The sequence below is a fragment of the Falco punctatus genome (assembly GCF_963210335.1).
Source record: "Falco punctatus genome assembly, chromosome: 8".
NCBI classification, from domain to species: Eukaryota; Metazoa; Chordata; class Aves; order Falconiformes; family Falconidae; genus Falco; species Falco punctatus.
The window spans coordinates 17,998,827-18,017,769 of NC_137588.1; the positions used below are offsets into that span (position 1 = coordinate 17,998,827).

Below are 18,943 nucleotides of genomic sequence, written 5' to 3' on the forward strand. Positions count from 1 at the left end.
AGATCACAAGGATGTCAGGCAAGCCTGAGTAGGTCAGGCACAAAAGCGCTCATACCCATCTGCGGTCCTGCTGCAGAAGCAGGTTGACTACATAGGAGAGAGGCAGTAAAGGCAGAGGTAAAAAAGGAAGGAATCTCCAGCTTTGAACCATTCCTGTAAGATGTTCCCAGAAACTTCTCTTGACCCAAATCCTGTTTAACATCACCTTATCCATGCTGGTTTGTCACAGGGGAATGGGGTGGGGTGGCTGCAAGAACAGAAGGACATCAGTCTGTGCCACATGATCGAGTTGTGTTTTATTAAGCAGGATGGCTGCGGCATTTCTGTTCCAGCTTGTCTGTTCTATCACACACACACACAAATCAAGGTCCAGATGACACTGCCACCAGAGACCCTGGGGAACAGAATGCTCACCCCAACTGCCCAGCATGTCCAAGTCCTGGCTGGTGGCCTGGACCTCACACCAGGCTTTTCCCCTCCAGCTCAGCCTTCCAAGTGTCAGAGGTATGTGCATGTCCTCATATGTGCTCCCTCATATCTCCCACACCTGGGATTGCTGCTTCATTTATTGCTTTCTCATTTAAACTGTCAGCATGAGCCATCAAAGGTCTCACCAATTCCACAGCCCATATCTAAGGTCATTTAGCAGTTGCCACCAAGGTTTCTGTAACATTTTGGTCTCCCACCCCAAATGTGTCACAGGGATTTTGAAGTCAGCAACAGTTACAGAACAAAGTTATTCTATTGGGTTTTTTTCATTTCCAGGATTAATCAGGTCCGCTAGAGTTGGGCAGATGTAGCCAAGGTCTCCTCTGTTGGGGCAGGCAGCCTTCACCCCACGGCACAGGTTTCACGTAGCCTTTTCTTTGGGCAACCTGAGCTTATTCCACTTCTCAACAGAAAACTTCAGTTCATCATCCGAAAAAAGGATATCACAGTCCAAGATAAGGTATCCTGAAATCAATCTATAGATCATTCTTACACAAATGTTACTTACTTAGAGTTTAGTTGTTTTTATAACAATGCAATCCCAGATATATGCCCTACTGTACTGATGCAAAAGATCTAATATATGTTATTTTAACACCTTTGAATCCTTCACAAACAATTCACTAACTTAATTGGAAATAATATATGCTATAGAAAATATCTGTATCAATAGAACAGCATTTGCATTAGAGGATGGGACTACATCCAACGCCATAAACAGATAAATTAATCCAGCCTTTAAGTAAAGAATCCATAAATTCCTTAGCATCTGTGCTTGGACTAGAAACATGCAGATCAATAGGGACTAGGCATACCTTTTGTGATTGTCACAGTTTTCGTGTCAACTGAAAAGTACAGGGGGGCTATGTAGTTTATAGGCTATAAGCATTTTCACCTCTCAATTTCCACTGTAAAACAGGGAAAAGAAAACTTATTTTAGCAGAGTTACAAATGCAAGCAGATTGCACTGTGAGAGATCATAACGAAGACTGGACTTCCTATCTGCTCAATTCTGGGTAGCTTCAACCCAGCTTATTACCAGTATCCTGAAATAAGGAGGAAAAGATTCATTGGAGTGGGAGGAGGGGGTGAGGGGGCTTCCACAGATGTGAAATATTTGGTTGAGGAACATAGAACCTTTAAGAGATGTCACAGACCACACTCTGCTAGAAATACAGATACCATACCCCAGCAAGAAGGCAGCAAGACAACCAAGTTTCCCAGAGGGAAATTGATTGTTTTGGTAGAAAACGTGATCTTTGAATCTAATGCAATATGACACCTGCTACTTGAAGTTCTTGCAACTCTATATTAAGCTCACAATCAACTAGAGATTTCTTTTTGTTACATCTCCATCAATGTATCCATTACTTCCTTTAAGAAAAGTGCTTTCAATTAGTATTAAAATATATTCACCTTTAAGGAACTCAAAAGACCCGATAAGGAGATTATTTAACTTGGTTTCAAAATGCAGCTGTTCACTCTGCTACAGTGAAGCATTTATAAGGACCATTATAAAGCTCTCCTAATCTTTAGGACATTACAACTGCCATACACTCCAGACCCATCCTCTTACTTTTCTTCAATCTACAGCTTCCTCCTCTTCCTTCAAAGCTTTGCTTTTTAAAATTATAGGTAAACAAGTAATGAGATACAATCTTTTTTGTTTCTGAGTTGGTGCTGGAGGGGCCCACGATGACACCATTTAATTCAACCAGCCTGTAGCTTTCTCAGAAAGACATGCTTGGAAATTTGGCAGCTTCCTCGCTGCTGCTACCACCCATAACTGTATATAGATTTCAGCATGTACTGACACATTTTACTTGGAACCAGATCCTAAACTAGCTGGAAAATCTGTCGGATTAATACAGATACTCCAGAAAAAAATAATTCCGTTTCTAAGCACTATCTATTTTTCATTGTAAATAGAAAATAGTAGTGGCTGGGTTTTGCCTTTAATGCCAAAACAGAATTACAGAATAATTTAGGCTGGAAGGAATCTCTGGATGTCACTTGGTCCAAACCCCCTTTAAAAAAAGAAAAGCACGCACACAAAAAAACACTTCAACCCTGTTGTTTCCTCTTTAAACAGTTGTCTGTAGTATTTTGGTATTGTTAACTTTTTTCCTCCCTTAATATCTTAACAAGTCTGTTCAGCCCAGAAGTTTCCCTAAAAGACACAAGTTTGTCTACACACGATAATTCCTGTGGTCTTACTCTATCGTCCACATTTAGCTATCCTCCCTTTCACTGGCTTATCAGCTATCAGCACTGAAAGGTTCTTCCATCGTTTTTCAGCTCTTCTGAAAGGAAGAACCCTGAAAGAGGGATATGCTAGGAACAGCATTCACTGGGATATATACAGTGGTGGTCTTTAAAGAAAACTTACAACTGCCTTCACATCTGTATTCTGACTTACAGGAAACAGCCAAAAGCTGAGGGTTTGTATTTACAGCTCAAAAAACCTAGGTATGGAGATAGTAAAATGAATTACAAACATATATAAATAGCATCATTCCTAGCATGAACTCTACTAGTAGGGCCTGTTGTGATAGGACAAGGGGTAATGGTTTTAAACTAAAAGAAGGTAGATTCAGACTAGATATAAGGAAGAAATTTTTTACAGTGGGGGCAGGGAAACACTGGAACAGGTTGCCCAGGGAGGTGGAAGATGCCCCACCGTTGGAAACATCCAAGGTCAGGTTGGACGGGGCTCTGAGCAACTTGATGTAGTTGAAGACGTCCCTGCTTATTGCAGGGGGGGTGGACTAAATGACCTTTACAAGGTCCCTTCCAACCCAAACAGTTCTACGTTTCTAGAATGTCATATTCCTTAATATTTCATAATATTACTGCCAAACTCAGTTCACGTTACCTGGCACCTCATTATGCAACGTTCTCATCATTAGACTTCTCACAGCTGGAGGGTTTCCCTATCTATCACCTTGTTTTGGACCTGCAAAAAATCCAACATCCCTCATGTGGCCTGAGCATGTTTACTTTCATTTGTACATAATAGTACCTGTTGTTGCTTCCTTTGAAATCTAGAACCTTGATATAGCAAATACAACCAGTAAAAAAAAAAAAAAAATATCAAAAGTAAGCATGTACTTTAGCATTCCACTGGGAAGAATTTTTTTTTTTTTTAATCTCATTAAACTCAGCTTAAGAAAGAAACACAAGCCTGAAAGAAATTCTTGGGAAAATTCCTTTTAGAAGGACAATTACCCAGAGGAACATTTCCCATGAAAATTACCTACAGAAAATGCTGCCTTTTCCCATGCCAGCATAGTGAAATTCTTCAAAACCAGCAAGCATTTAGTTACCAGGGGAAAAAAAAATAAAAAGAAAAATAAAGCCTCCCAGTTTTTAATCATCACATGCACCAGAAATCTCTGGGAATTGTTTGAATTGTTCAGCATTTTAATAAAAATATTAGAAAAGACAGGATAATGAACAATTGTTTTCTGCCTTATATATGAGGCATAAGGATTAATTAAACCATTAGTATGGGCTCACTGTATACATACACAAACACACACACATCTTCAGCAGTGAAGCACTGGCAGTTCCCTTCCCATCTCCCACTGCAATACCAGTAATCTGTGACAGCAGGTTCTCCAGGGTGGCACAGAAGAGCTGACCTGGAGGACTAATGTCCCTTAAGAAATACAACCCTCCTGACACAAAGCCACGTGGTATAGAAGCATAAGTTCTCAGGAATCTACATGATTATATGCCAAAAAAATAAAAACAAAAAATCCCCGAGAAAACCCATGCTGATATCTCATGTATTTGGCAAAACAAGAGCAAAAACATTCATTTCTGTCACACAGAGAAATCCAGTGGTAGGTCATACCTCTGAAGAAATTTGAAGCACCAAGGGCTGCACACACACACGTGCCAAAGGACCAAAGGAAAATGAAGCAGCACTATGAACACCCTCCGCCTTCACCTCCAGCGTGGGCTGGAGGAACAAGTGGGAAAGGAGTGCAGCCCCATCTCCAGCAGCACTTGCAATAGAGCAGGAGGTAGGGGACTCCCCTACTAAAGAGATCAAAAGGCTTTATATTTCCATACCCATGACGGCTTTGTAGTAAGGTCTGAATGGCCGCTTTGTTGCACAGTAACTCTGGCGCCTGTGAGCAAAGTTATGTTTTTGATAGTTGCGTAAAAAACACCTCCAAACATATAAATAAATATAGAGAGTACAGCCTTTCAACACCAGCACTAGAAAAAAAAAAAAACCCAAACTTGGTCCTACAAATATGCAAACCAATGTTTCATTATTCCTGACCCAAACTGCAGCAAATTAAAGACTAGAAGAGCCGCAACAGGAAGTTGGGGCATCACAGAGATTTATGAACAAGCTCCCAGAATGGGCTAAGAACAAAAAAGGTCCAGTAATAAGAAAGACTGCTAACAAGACCCCTAACAGTACAGCTCATGAGCGCTGCGGTGGATCTGGGAGTGTAATAGCAAACTAATAGGAAGTGGAAGCAGCGAGCTTGAGGAACTATAGTACAACAAAAGGTACCTCTTCCAGCCCTCAGTAGCAAGGGAGAATGTTTAGGATGTCTTCAGTCACAAATCCTGCAATATTTTGTTTTTCCAGACATATATTCTGTCACTTACTTGTACAGAAAAGGTACTTTAAATATAAACCTCTTTAGGGTATTTTAAACAAGTACTGTATGCATCTCTGTTAATTTGTCTAAAAGGGAGAGAAATGAGAAAGTAGTCCTCCCCTTGTATAGTTTTTAAACAAGAATGAAAGAAAACCCTATTTATTTTATATATATATATATATATAAATGTTTTTCTAAACATATAAGATATTGTGACCTGTAACAAACACATCTGCTTAACCTCTAAAGGTCAAGGTCATATAGTTTGTACCAAGATTAAAAAAAAAATCTAATTATACTATCTACAGTTATATGGACAAAAGCTGATTATTAGAAAATCACTATAATAAACCAAACACAATTATATTATACAGAAACCATTAGATATTTGATGAGATTTTAATCTTTGCATTAGTATCATTCTGCAAGTTAATCATCTGGAGAACAGAAAATCTGTTAGGAACACAATTAAATGTACTAGTTCCATTAAAATTGAGCTGATATAGTTAATTGTAGTCCTAAAATAGCTATTTCCTCACACCTTCACTAAGGAATTTTTTTCATCTACTGAGTAAGAGTCTATTTAAGGCACACTTTTCACTTAAACTCTCTAATAAGATTTGTGAATACTTTTGCTCTGTTACGTTCCTCCGCACAAGTTGCACCGCAGTTCGCTGTTCGACCTTGGATTCCTAATTCCCTCTGCGAAGTACAGCGAGGTCTTTTGTTTCAGTTACTACCAGTCCATAGTATCTGCATTGCTGAAGCTTTTGGGAAGAGTATCAACAATGTAGCCTTACAGCAAGCAGAAGCAGTATAAAATAAGAAGAAATAAAGGGCCAGCGGCAAAACCCCCCTCAGACGGTAATTTTAAGCATCAGCACTCCCAGCAAATGAATGATTTCCAGACAACTGTTCTAATGAATCCGTACACAATCAAAGTACTTGCAAGAAGGTTGCGGCATTGCCAGCAAATTGGGAATACGGGCCATTCCTGCCTTTTTTTTTTTTTTTTTTTTCTCTCCAGAGATAAAGACCGAATGAAAACAAAAAGGCAGCCCAGGAGCGCATCAACTTCTCCGCACCTGATCAGCAATTCGTTCCCGCAGACCAGACAGTTATCGGGGCGTTCCGAATTGCTCTGCACGGGAACGGGGGGTGGGGGACAGCGACCTGGGGGAGCGGCGACCCCGCCGCCGGGCCGGGCCGGCAGCAGCGCATCCCGCGGCGCGGATGCAGTTACGTAACGTGGCCCCGGCCCCCCGGGTCCGGATGCTCGGGCTTCGCCCCGGGGCCGGCCGCAACCGCCGCCGCCGCCGGGCCAGGCCACAGCCCCGGCACCGGGCCCGCCGCCGCCGCCCCCCGCCTCGGCGCCCCCAGCGCCGCGCAGCCCCCCGCGGGGCCCGGCGCCGCCGCCCGGCGCGACCCGCCCCGCCCCGCCCCACCGCCCCCCGCCGCGGCCTCTCCCGCCGCCCCGGGCCCCCGCGCCGCCCGCGCGCGCCCCCAGCGCCGCCGCTCCGCGCCCACCTCCTCGCCGGCATCCGCGGCGCATCCCCGCTGCGGCCCGGGCGGCTGCGCCCCGCCGCTCCCCGCGCCCGCCCGCCGCAGCTCCCCGCCCGTCTGACGGAGGGAGGGGGCGGGCAGCCGCGCCGCGCCGCCGCCGCAGCCCCGCCGCGCCGCCCCCCGCCCCCGCCCGCCGGCCAAGGTGCCCTCCGCGCCCGCCGGCACCCACCTGCGGCAGCGGGCCGGGGCCCGGCAGCGGGTACCGCGGGCCGGGCCGCGCCGAGCCGAGCGGAGGGGCCGGCGGCGCTGGGATGCGCCCACGAGTGCGGCTGCGGCCCGATGCGCGGGGCGGCGCCGGGGCTGGGCCGGGCCGGGCCGGGCTGGGCTCCGGCTCGGCTCGGCTCGGCTCGGCGCATCGCCGGGCGCTCCCGCCGCCGGCCCCGGGGCGCGGAGCGGAGTCGACGCCGGGTGTCGGGGAGACGGGGCAGCGGCGGGGCCGAGCGACGGGCGCGAGGCCAGGGCTGGGGCTGAACCGGGCAGCGACGGGGACGCGCTCAAGCAAGAGACACCTGGGGGCCGGGGGTGTCGGACAAGGGGTGCCGGGGGGACACCCGCGCCTCAGTACCTGGTAGGGGCCCTGCCCTGCGCGGGCTGCCCAGCGCGAGCACACACACATGGCTCTGTCACCTCCCCACAGCTCACCGTGCGTGTGCTGGTTTGGCCTTTGGCATCCAGTAATGGGAGCCTGTTGGAAAAAACCTGTTACATACTCCTGGAAACTTCCAGAGAAATTACTCCCTTAGTCTAATTTATATCGGCTTGTTTATGTTTTGGGTTGGGTTTTTTTTTTTTGCTTTTCTTTTTTTTCTCCTTTTTTTTTTCCCTGTAGATTTCCACCACAGCGCTCGTGACATCCTTCTGTGCCTCAGAGACACCTTTGGGAAGGGGGAGCTGGACTGTCCTGTGCAGAGCAGCTCCTGAGCAGCTCACCTAGGTGGCCAAGGGCTCGCCTCTGGCATCCTGGCCCCGAAGGTCGAGCCTGGTCCCTCCCTGTCCCCAGGGCTGGCACACTGTCCTGCCCTCCAGGGACGGCCCAGAGCCTCTCCTCCCGTAGCAAACTGGACTCCTCTGGCTGCCCTGTTTAAATCCTCCAGCTTAGCCCTGCTGTCTGGCTCACGGTAACAAGATGGGATGTGTATTTTGTCGTCCAAGAAAATCAGTTTGAACCCCTAGGGAACTAGATGCCACTGCCAACAAATTTCAATAAGAGAAGGGGAAAAAAATGGCAAATTCCTTAGAAAAAGTAGAGAGATTTACAAGATTCAAGAAATCTAATATTGAGCCTACACTATTCATTAAACAAAGACAGGCTGTGTGATGCTGGTTTATGTCTTCCCCATTTCTCAAACTGGCAGTTCCAGATTTGGCAGCATCCTCATGCAGCAAAGGATCATATTGAGGACCATGGCATACAAAAAGCCGTGGCTGTTTTCCTGTCAAAGCCTCCAGAGAAGGTTCCCTTGGCACAGTATTTTTAGTGTAACTTCTAGGATAAGCTTATTGGGGAGAAAAATGCTTTATTCCCTCAGCTGAACCTGCAAGTCTCATTCTGAATGTAGCTGAATAAAGTCAGGGAATTCATTAAGTAACACAACTTTATATTTTCTGTGTTCAGTTTCCAGAGCTGAAGCAGGAAAAACATTAAGCAGGATTTTGGGAGGTGTCAAAATTTTCATATAAAATCCATAGAAAGATTAAGTAACAAGCCACATACATCATAGAAAACTTAATAATATCAGGAATGTAGTCACTTATTTTTCTCCTAAAAGAAATAAGTAACAGCACAAGGAGATAAAGAACACAACTCTTAATCACATCTTAAGGACACCATTCAACAACACCATTATTCATTTCAGTCAAGAGACCACTCAACTCCTGTGGCCCAAAAAAGTGAACCATGAATAGAAAGAAATTACAGGAAACTCTGTTGTTAATTAGCTGGCTTGTTTCTGAAAAACTTATTCTTTCATATTCTTTAATGATCTTGATACCAAATTCTTAGGTGGCTATTCTACAGAGATTTTTAATTTTTTAAAACTAATTTACCTATACTTAAACCAAAGAGAAACAAACACATAGAAAGGCAGGTTAAATATTTGGTTTAAACAGTACAAATATTACATAAATGGCAGATAACAAAATGCTAGTAAAGTGTATGATGCCCTCCGCATCTTCTAATGGCTTACCTACATAAAACTTCAGTCCTGACATAAGCCATTATTTATATGGATTCATATAGACATTTCTTGAATAACTGTAGAAGATTATAACCATACCACTTCAGAAACACTGGCAAGAAGTGTTGATATAAGCCAGCCCTGTGCAGTCTTACATAAACTTCCTTGAAAATCAGCGCAGTTGTTACCCAATGACATGAGATTTTTTTTCACTGATTTTTACTCATAATTCACACCACCAGGAGCAAAGATTTGAACATCTTGATGAAACATTGAGGTAAGAATGTAAACACAAGCGAGGAGCTACATTCTATTTTGTCCACCCAAGAACTTCTCAAGTTTAGTCTCATTAACAATTGGGAGGCATTGTCTCCAAAAGAAAGCTGTAAAACATAGTTTGATTCTCCATGCAAACATAAAACCTCCACAGGTTAAACGATAGAATTCTTTCCACAATTTCTGGCAAGACACTAATGCCTTTAAAATGTCCCATTCTTTAATTCAGGCAGCAGGAAAGTTATACTAATTATAATACGTAATATTTTCTTACCAACCCTATGCTGAGGATAAGGAGATCTATGAGCACTGAAAATACTTACTTACAGAGTCTTAAGAAAGTATTTTTATTTTCTCCTGTAGTAGCAATATTGTTATTTCTTTACTGTTGTTCGTTGTTAGGGTTTGCGTACATTTGGCAAAACGGTATCCTGAGGCAAGCCATAGGCACGTGGCACATGTTTTTATTAAAGATTTTTGCAAACTACTGCTTGTCTTTTTTGCAAATTAATTCGAATTATGCAGAACTGTGAGAGTACAGCAGTAGTAACCAGTGAACTGGAAATGCTTTGAACAATGAGAATGAAGTAGAGCACCAAAGAGCATTAAAGAGCGTCTGATAGTAAAACAAATTAGGCAAAGGGAGAATTCAGGAGGCAGTGGGAGGCTCATAGCAAGCACGTTCTGTGAAGGCAGCAAAAGGCAAGTGGCAGTGAGATGGAAACTGGATGTGCCCTAGAGTACAGGAGTGCCAGAAGACTGAAGAGCCATCTCCAAGAATCAGAAAGCACAGCTGCCATCAGGACCTATGTCAGGTAACTCCATTCTGCATAGGATCAATGTCTTCTTTCTTTCACAGATGCTGACCACCCAACACAACATTATTTACTTTCTTCTTTGAGTCCTCCTTAAGGCTGATTTCCTTAGAATCCTTCTGGCCCAGCACTGCTGCACCTGAACAGCCTAAAATTACTTCTGTGAAGATCGTCGGTCCTCACAGTTTCCTGATGATGCAAAAGTACTCAGTAAGCAAACCAAAAGCTGACTGAGCAGTTGCAGAAGGACCTGACAACAGTGAGTGACAAGGCAGTGAGATGGTGGCTGGAAGTCTATGCCAGTAACTGCAAACTAATGTAAACAGTAACGAAAACAACACTAGCTAAACATGCATAATAATGAGCTCTAAATTAGCCTTTATCATTTGGAGCCATTGTGAGTAGTTTTCTGCAAACATTAGCTTACTCTTCAGCAGCAGCCCAAAAGGCAAACAATGTTAGAAATTACTCCAAAAGCAGCCAGGAACAAAGCAGGAGAGCTCATTACATCCCTGTGTAAATCTCTTGTGCACTTGAGTGCTGTGTACAGTTCCAGTTCCTTGATATGAAAATGTGGGACTAGGAAATGCATGTACACAGCTAAACGAGTATCTGCAGGGGTATGGGAATACATCTGTGTGAGGAGACAATTTCTAGCTGAAGAAAAGACTGAGAAAGGGTGGTCTTATGATCTACAAAATCCTGAATGGTACGTAGGATGCTGACATCAAAGAATCATGCTATTTTCCATCACACATGACTTCAGGGAGACTCAGTAAACGATCAGGCAGCAGGTTTAAAATGACAACTGGGAAAAACTTTTCCATACAAAGTGTTATTAAATTGGATGGCTTGCTGCTATACAATACTATGGAGCTGAAGAGACGGATGTTCTTAAAAGCAGGAATTGTACAAACGAATAAAGGATAGCTGTAGCTGTTAAGCACAGTATTTCCTTTGCAGTTCCTGCTTAAAAAGTGCCTGCCCATTGCCTGCTGAAAGTTGCCCAAGAAATAACACTCTTTACCTGCCCTGTTTCAATGCTGTCCCCGAGCATCGGTTTCCAGCCATGGTGGAGAGCAGGACACCCAATTAAATGGACCTTTATGTTGATCCTGTGCAGACATTCAGACAGTTTATTCTTTTCATTCTGCTCAGTTAGGTGTGAGAAACTAAGGGCAAGCAGCATCTCCAGGTATGAAAGCATACTCCTGCCTTTCCCTGTCTTCCCCAGGAGTAAAACCAGACTCTTGGTTCTCGATCTTCCCATTTGGGTGTATTTCCATTCCCCCGAAGAGAATCTGGAAAAAAAGTGTTTATCTTCTCAACATTTTGCTCTTCAGTTTCAGTAGGGGTAATGCATGTGCACTGGTCTCCATTCATTCCAGCACCATTTTTTGCTCTCCTTTATACAAGATTGGGGCATTACATAGCAGGAGAAATCCTGAAGTGTAACAATATAAGATATGCATAGAATACAACAAAAATACTTTCCATATTCATAGATCATCACAGAAATAAAATCTAAACCATTCTTGGACATCCTGGAAGGGAAAGGGATAAGGACTTCTTATTGAAGAAACTGGAAAGGGAAGCAATTACACCCAGAGGTGCTTTAAAACTTAAGTGACAAGTAAACATCTGTAAGAGTTCTATTAAGAATATCCCTATTAAATACAACTAACTAGAAATCTGAAAATGAAATCTGAAATGCAGTTTGTCAGAACTCCAAGAATCCCTGAAGACAAATATATGATAAATCAGCTGGAGCGGTTCAATATCACAAACAAAATCTGTATGGTTGATTGTGTAGCTAGTTACCTCCAGTCAAAGATAAGGAAAAGAATTTGTTTTGTACTTGATTTCAGCAGTAGATAGTAGTCCCATGGCCTCGTCTTCAGCAGAATACCAGATTTATTTACTGTGTAGACTGCAAAACCAAAGCAGTATAAACACTTCAAGGTATGCATTTTGAACAACAAGAAGAAAGAAATCTCTGGTTGGAAGAATTGTTACTACAACCCTTATAACCCTACTGGCTGTTACCAGCACTCTAGTTTCTATTTTAAACTAAGTTCTTTCAAACATCAATATTTAAAAGACTTTTGCCTCAATACCTCCCCTAGAATAGCTTTAAAAAGGGTCACAGTGCTACAGTTTCCTCTGCACTCTCCGAGAACTACCCAATTTTTTTTTCCATAGCAACAACAGAGATTACTCAGTTTCAAACAGTTTCAGATGGCCTCCGGGATAAAATTCCAAGAATATTGTTATATACAGGCATCTTTGTATTCTTGTCCTTTACACAGGCAAATATGTGATACCTGTGGATAACCTGTGTCCAAAATTCTGGCAATAATTTTAAGTAGCTAAGCTGGTATGTTGTCACGGAAAAAGGCAGCGAATTTTAGCATCCCTTAGCATTATTACAACAGAAGTGAACTCTGAACAGAAGTGAATTCTGTGGACTTGACTGAAGAACGTCAGTGGGTCAAGACATTCAGTGCATGTTTTCATATGCCACTGCCTTTAGTTTTATTTGCTGATTAGATATAACTTCACTCTTGCTATCCTTAGACGTAACAGACACAGTAGGAGGGGGATTTAGTGTCCCCACGATGAGGACAATCAAAATTCTGATACTTAAAATAACTTCTAGCAATCTTGCAATTTTGTTCATGAAGTTGCTTATAATTTCAGTTTCAGAAAATATTTCCAGCAGAGTTTTGATGTCCACATACCTGAATACGCTCTGTTAACATTGTCCTGCATTTCTAAAAATGACATGTGAAAAAGTCACTCATTAGCACTTTCCAAAGACAGAACTTGGTCAGAAGAGTTGGAAGAATTCCCAGGGTGTCTTCTTTACTCCCTCCCATGGTCAAGATTTGTAAACACTTTCTCTAAATATAGAGTAGGGTCTAGTCAGCAGTTAACTCTTTAGTCTCTGTAAGGCCCTGCCAATATTGCATGTTAACTTTACATTCAAACACTTCATGCTGGCTGAAGCCCCACCGTCCCAGCCCTGCAGAGCCTGCAGGCTTCCAAGAGAAATTCATAAGACAAGTAAGGTTTGGGAGCAAGCAGATGAATATTGCTGAAGCAGATGAAATAAAAGTCTTATATCAATATTTAATTAATCTGACAGAGCCATGTATAGTTCAAAACAACAGCCCCATTACCTATGAGATACGTGGATTGTACAGTACTGAAGTGTTATTTTCAAGCTGTGATTTATGATGTTTACAAAGCATCAAGACCATAAAGGCCATCATCCCTCGAAGCTGCTCCTCTTTAAAGCTTCCTTTAAAGTATTCATAACAAAGCTGAGCAAGCAGCTGAACTGTGGTTTGTGTTGTGTTCAGCCGCACACTTCTGCTTGCTCTTGCACCCAGCAGAGTTGGCTGATGCAGGGCTGCCTCCTTTTATCTCCACAGCTTCAGCTACCAGAGCTGCCTGAAGCGTCCGGAACCACCTGAAGGTTTTTTGGGTCCTAATCCTGCCTGTAACCCAAGCTTCTGCTGCCGTGCTTGTCCCTGCCAAAAGCAGAGGCTGCGGGTGAGTGATCTGATGTGAATTTGTGCTGCAAGTTGTTCAGTGACCTCAGGACAGCTGCAGCTGGGGGTGGGCTGCCAGCACAAGGAGGAGGAACAGAACCACCGCACAGCAGAGGCACAAAGGAGAAGTTACCCAACAAGATAAAGGAGCTCAACAGAAAGCACACATTTTTTTATACCAGATACTGCTTTAATAGTAATCCTGGTGCCATAAATTCATTATGTACATATGAAACGTGCATGGTGCACGACAACCAGTGTATTTCAAAACAAAGGGGAAATAAGCCACAAGACAGTGGTGTTACTACAGATTGATGTAAGGGCTTCTGCAGTTCATTTGTGATAGACATCCATCTAAAAGACTCCAAATCTCTACACCCAGCCTAATCTGAAAGCATTTGGCTTCCATAGCAGCACAGTGCCCTCCATCTTTTCTGTCTTAAGATATGAATCATTTGGATTATCCTGCTTTTCCCCATATCAGAGTTGGCTTTTCCTTAGGACAACCCCCACAACCTCCTACGCCTTACCTCTTATTAACTGTTTCCTGTTCTGTTGTCTCAAAAACCAGAAACTCCTTTATAGTCTTCCTTATTTTTCCTTTACTTTATCCCTCTTTCCTCTGGTTCTCTTCCTAGTTCCTGTTAATTTTCTTTGATAAACCTTTGACAAAGTTTTAAGTGAATGTTGAACTAATAAAGATAGGAAGTTGAGAAAAATAGTATGGCAACAATATGGAACGGGTAGTTTTCCTGAAGTGGAGCCATGCACATAATTACATGCTGGTTTTCCCTTCAACAGCTTCCACTTATATGTGATTATTCCTTCTTCTGCCCCTCACTTACTGCTACAGTAATTGAAAGACTAGAGGTGCCTGGCATTGCAGACATTAGATGGTATCTCTGTAGACAGAGCAGAAACGCCATGACAGAGTGCCTTCAGTCAGAAAATGGACCATCAACAAGAAAAAAAAGAGGAAGGATGCAAAGGAAATCCAGTTCCACCGCACACTGCAAACCTGGTCTCTGCCCCCACACGAGGTACTCCAGCAGTGGCTTGTACCACCAAAGGAAAAGGTCTCAGGAAGGAGCCCCAAGACCCAGTGAAGGAAACTAACTGCAATTACCAACTCACAGATCACATTCAGAACACATCACCCTCTTCAGAACAGCCTTTTTTCACTTAATGATCAGAATTACTGTAATGTAGACATTCAAACAACATTAGCAAATTTGTATCTTTCTCCAGTTACACAAACAAAAGGCTCTTCTGTTGACCAAGCGGTCATGACTCAATAAATGAACAAAATAATTTTTACTGGACATCATTTAGCATAATTTATGAAATCTGTATTACCTCGTTTTCAAAAGGTACAAAAGCCCTGTTCAGTGCCAACAGGAACCATGGCTGATGAACACAGCTGAAATCCAAGCCACTCACAGGTACGCATACTAAATTCTACTTGCCAACACTAACGCACTAATACTGCAAAACAACACACAAAAAACCCTATACAGTTTTGGCCAATTCACTAACCACCAGCAAAGGGAATGTAAGTGACACAGTTTTTTACAGTACAGGAACCTAATGCTCATTCTTACAGCAGGCAGAGTTTTTACTTACCAACAAAAGGACCTAGAAAAGCAGCATGTCACTTATCAGTAACACAATATAGCAATTTAAACAGGGAGTGAAGCATATCATATCCAATAAAAAATGTTGGGGGACTTCAAAATGGCAAGACGTATTTACTCAACACTGGTATTTACCCGGAGAAGACATCAATGCTTTCAGGAAATGCACTGAACTCTGAGGAGAACAGTAATTTTGCTTTTAAGGATCTTCTAAAAAAGGTTGCCAGAACACTACAAATAATTCCATGTAAGTCACCTAACAGACCGATTCAGCAATGATACTATCTGCTTGCAGAGTTGCTTCTTAAGGTAGCTCGAAGTCTCAGTACTGAAAATGGGGAATTGTCTTTCCTTTGAATACCAGCACAATTCTCTTCAGTTCCAGACCTGACCAAACAAGCAGGAGCTTGGTAGCCTGAAGCAAGACTACATACACATCTTCCCTGCCCAGAGGAGTGCAGTGGCCCACTATTCCCACAGGCATGCAGTAATAAAACCAGGATTGAGAACAATTAGAAAATAGCACCATTCCGTCTACTTTGTAACATTACTTCGAGCTGTAAAGGATACCTTTTAACACTCTGTGTGTGTTGAATGCTCCCTCCAGTAGCTGTTGGGACCATTCTAACGCGATTCTCCTTTCCCATCTTGGATGGCCAGGCTCAGACACCAGTCACTTCATTTTCCAGTATTTATACTCCTGGAGATATTTACATCACTTAAACACACAGGCATCCACCTTCAGTGCCACATGAGACTGGGGATCTTGACTGAGGAAAGACTCATCAAAAAGGCTGATTCAAACACATAAATTTTTTCAACTGACTCTTCAGAGATTCTCAGCATTTCACCTGGTACCTAAATACTGCCCACCGCTATCCTATACTCTAAAGCACCCTCTTGAGTAAAGGCAAATAAAGGCAGTAAAGATCCACACAAACACTGAAAAGATGGGTGTGCTGGCACAGTACCTCACCCCTCGTAAGCTGCATTTTAGCTTACTCCTAACATGCAGGTACACCACACCATGCACATTTAGCAGCATGTGTCAGACCTGCTACATGAGTGCGGTGCCTCTGTCATGTCTGCACAGAAGGACCAATGCTTTCTAAAAATATTGGGCTCACTGCACACATACACTGTACAGGTAAAGCTACAAAAGGTGCAGCTTCACGGTTCTGTCTACAGCAACCTGGTCAGAATTATTTCCCCTGAACAAATACAGGAAAGCCCCAAATTCTACTCAAAATTTATCATGAGGAAAAGGAGGAAAAAAAAAAAATCACCTTCCCCCCCAAAAAAAAAACCAACCAAACAAAAACCACCAACAAACCGCCCAAAACAGGACTTTCCCAGAGAAAACCCAGCAAAATGGCATCTTTGGTCACAGTCTTTGGGCTGGAGTCAGAGACAGGATCCAACTCTCCAGGCTCAACCATAAACCTGTTTTGGTCACTATGTAATTTCTAATACCTACAACAAATGAAGCAAGAATTTTGCAGCCTGCTTTAACCATGCAGCCCTGATCCAATTTCACTCCTTGTGCTGAATGAAACAATCGCCCTTGCGGAGAAAAGCTACTGGTGAGTCATCAAGGACTGCATCATAACACATACTAGAGTAAGGGAGAGAAGAAAAGGAGGTTTCTTAGGCAACCTTTATTCTGCAACTGCCTCACACTTGAGCATTTGAATTCTAATATTCTTTTAACATAAGAAATAATACTGTTTTTTTAAATACACAGTTTCTGTCACCTTAAACTTCTGAATCAGTTGGAGTGACAGTGCTTATTCTCGTATACCCTCTTTAATGCAAAAATATTTTTACTCATACTTCTTATAAAGAGCAGGAACAGAAAAACTAGTTGAATGTGCCTGTATCTCGTATTAGAGACCAACTTACTAAATGCTTTAAAATATTTGCTGTGTAAGAAACATTATGTACACTGCATGTAAATATTATTCCAATCGCATTAATTTCATAGTAGGTGAAGTCACATGACATTACTAGATGGCTAATCTAGGTTTGTACCCTGACAGTATTTTGAGACAGCTAACTGTAAAGCACTGAACAGTAAAGTTCTAAGTTTTGAGTAAGCGTATCTTCCAGCTAAAAAGATTATATCAAACTCTCTGCTCCCTCCTCTTCCCACCCCTGCCCCCCAAGCCCCAACCAGGAGCTTGCTTTAATGGGTATGTGTCTTTTGCCACTGGAAAACAATGGTGAAAATTAAGTTCCCCCTGCAGCTTTCAGGTACTTACAACCAGAGGCATTTCCCCAATACCTTCTTGTTTCCTCCTTCTCTTTGAAAAACAAACAAAACAAGGAAAGGAGGTCATCTGTTGTAGACAAAAACATAGATTAAATTAATAGAGACACAAGACAATGTCACTAATTATAAGGTGCTGTGCCTCTGCACGTTCGCTATTGAGATTGGGTAAGTCAGGGGCTCGGAGCACTGGAAAGGAGGCTGCAAGGAAGGTTTCCTGGTAAGAAGTAGCATTCTTGGAAAGAATAAGGGGCTGGAGAAGCAGGTGAGAATCATGGAAGTGGCAGGGAATGATCCTGGAGCTCAGTGAGCTGCACAGAAACGAAGTCCAAAGGCTGCCCAGGGACACCGGCCAGCAGGACCCGAGACTGGTGACCAAGCTGCTACGCACCTTTCTGCCCAACCCCCCTGACAGCAGCCATCTTCCTGCTGGGAAGGGAATCTGAGGCTAAGGGACCCCAACACTGCTGGTGGGGAGGGGAGAAAAGCAGGTAAGTGTGTGAAATTATAAAGTAGGACAAAAGCTCAGATCCTGCTGGTTCTTAAATAACCCCCACCATCCAGACCTACTACGGGCTATCACTCACTCTCTCTCCCCTATGACGCAATTCCCCCTTATCAATGCAAATAACTCCTCCATCACATCAAAACTCTATACACCGGCTGCGTCTACTCTGAAACCCAGTTCGCTATCCGATACCTGATAACTAAAAGGACTAAAGACCTGCATTGTCACCCCTACCTTCCTGTGCGCTAGGGAATTCCTGGAAGGAAATCCTTCCTCTAGCTCTGAGCAGCTTGGGAAGCTACAGCATGCTCCACTGTCTTCGCCCACACCAATGATCAAGGGACTGGGACAGGAGAAGCTGGGAAGCAGGATGCACCCAAGAGCATGCTTGTCCTCTACTGTGCATAAACCCAGAAGTTATCAATGTTATCTGTATAAATTATTTTAATAACTAGGATATTTTCAATTCAACTAGTAGTATTCAGGATAACACAGAAAAGTATTTGGCATTTGAAAATTATCTGTGCAAATACTGATTTGAACGATCTTCATTTACTCATCATCAGTGCTGAAATCTTCATCCTGCTGAAATGCTGAATTGCCTGTTACTTAAACAACATACGCGTTGAACAACCCTCAAAAAATGAGACAAACACCAATAAAACACCCACCCCTCAAAACTCCATACTTGCCCCACAGTTGTAACCAAAAGACCTCAGGGTAAGAAAGGATATATGTAAGCAGGTCTGGTAGTCTGACCCACAGTCAAATGTCCTTTTCGCTAAACAGCACACATAATCAATACTTCTGGCCCAAATCAACAAAATGTTTAAGAAAGTGCCTGATTAATTTTCTTTATTACAGCTATTTTCTTAAATCTAGCTTAATACCATCATGTTTGCCAGCAGTTTTTGAAAGTTTTTTTCATTTTCTTTGAATTTACTGATGTACTTCAGTTTTCAGTGCAATCTGGACCATGAGAAATATCTTCCATTTTAACAGTTACAACCTGAATCACTATCAATTA

General features: G+C 43.0%; 1 protein-coding gene across 6 annotated transcripts in view; it reads right to left on the bottom strand.

The window, feature by feature from the left end:
• The window catches only part of OSBPL6 (oxysterol binding protein like 6), a 110,041-nt gene extending 91,252 nt beyond the window's left edge, over positions 1-18,789 (bottom strand). For 2 of the 6 annotated variants that reach the window (XM_080400365.1, XM_080400364.1), the window contains exon 1: positions 6,850-18,789. The gene's annotated coding sequence lies outside the window, so the exon portion shown is untranslated. Of the gene's footprint in view, positions 1-1,304 lie in introns of all 6 variants that reach the window. The other 4 variants (XM_080400359.1, XM_080400362.1, XM_080400361.1 and 1 more) reach the window with 4 other exon arrangements.
• Positions 18,790-18,943: the final 154 nt, after the last annotated feature.